A 1,479-nucleotide genomic window follows, 5' to 3' on the forward strand; every position below is an offset into this window, starting at 1 on the left:
GCAGCACCCCGCCCTGAGCGATGGTCACCCCTCCAAGCAGCTTGTTGAGCTCCTCGTCGTTGCGGACGGGCAGTTGCAGGTGTCTGAGGATGATGCGGGTCTTCTTGTTGTCCCGGGCCGCGTTGCCGGCCAGCTCGAGGATTTCAGCGGTCAGATCCTCGAGCACAGCAGCCAGATAGACCGGGTCTCCGGCACCCACACGCTCAGCATAGTTGCCCTTTCTCAGGAGCCTATGAACACGGCCCACCGGGAACTGCAGTCCAGCCCGGGAGGAGTGAGACTTGGCCTTGGCCCGAGCTTTCCCGCTGGTCTTTCCTCTTCCAGACATTTCCACAATCTCACAAATACTTTCACAAAGAATGAATAATTTCCTTAGCATTGATAATATCCGGCAGGCGGTCAGAATGGCCGAGCGGTCTAAGGCGCTGCGTTTAGGTCGCAGTCTCCATTGAAGGCGTGGGTTCAAATCCCACTTCTGACACGTTGCGTTTTGACTGCACTGGAGGCGTTTGGGAGCAGCGGTGAAGAACAAAGAAAGAGCAGGAAAGAACATGGACAAACAAAATAACAATAGACCCAAAGATGTTGCATCAAAACATTCGAGTAAGAGGCAACTGAGCAAACAGCAGGGCACAGAGAAGATCAAAAATGTAACCTTTGTATCGGGGTGCAAGATGTTGCCGATATCCTTAATGAATACATTACTGTCTTCTCAAATGAGAGGGTGATGCAGATATTGTTATGAAGGAGGAGGAGTGTGAAGTATTGGACGTGATAACTTCAGGAGAGAGGAAGTCTCAATGGAATGAGTATCCTTGAATGTGGATAAATCACAAGGACCTGATGAAATGTACCCCAGGCTGTTGAAAGAAGCCAGGGAAGAAATAGTGGAAGGTCTGACCATCGTTTTCCAGAGGATTGGAGGTCTTGTAACATTGCAATAAAAGCGAAATACCACGCAGATCAAGCATGGCTGAGCCTTTAGAGTAGAGAAACAGGGCTGAATTCCCTGAACCAGTGCTACAGCTTTCAGAATAGAAGGAGCCTATACAAACCTGATGGGTTCCACTTAAACAAAAGAGCTGGAGGTGTTGACAGTCAGAACAGATAAAATGTGCAGGAGTGTTTGAAGCAGATTCTGTGTGGTTACTGTCGTTGTACTATGGAGTTATTTCAAGGAGGTGATTCTGAATGTAATGGATCAACGTGGACCCGTCCAAGGCAAAGGTCACTGAAAGTGGCAACGCAGGTGGATAAGGTAGTCAAGAAGGCATACGGCATGCTTGCCTTCATCGGTCGGGGCATAGAGTATAAAAATTGGCAGGTCATGTTGCAGCTGTACAGAACCTTAGTTAGGCCACACTTAGAATATTGCGTGCAATTCTGGGCGCCACACTACCAGAAGGACATGGAGGCTTTGGAGAGGGTACAGAGGAGGTTTACCAGGATGTTGCCTGGTCTGGAGGGCATTAGCTATGA

The 1,479-nt window shown here is 49.1% G+C and overlaps 1 non-coding gene across 1 annotated transcript; it reads left to right on the forward strand.

The window, feature by feature from the left end:
• Window positions 1-398: 398 nt before the first annotated feature.
• Window positions 399-481, forward strand: trnal-uag (transfer RNA leucine (anticodon UAG)). Its single transcript has one exon. It is a non-coding gene; the product is annotated as a tRNA-Leu (tRNA).
• Window positions 482-1,479: the final 998 nt, after the last annotated feature.

This window comes from Heterodontus francisci, unplaced genomic scaffold, assembly GCF_036365525.1.
Source record: "Heterodontus francisci isolate sHetFra1 unplaced genomic scaffold, sHetFra1.hap1 HAP1_SCAFFOLD_255, whole genome shotgun sequence".
Taxonomy (NCBI): domain Eukaryota; kingdom Metazoa; phylum Chordata; class Chondrichthyes; order Heterodontiformes; family Heterodontidae; genus Heterodontus; species Heterodontus francisci.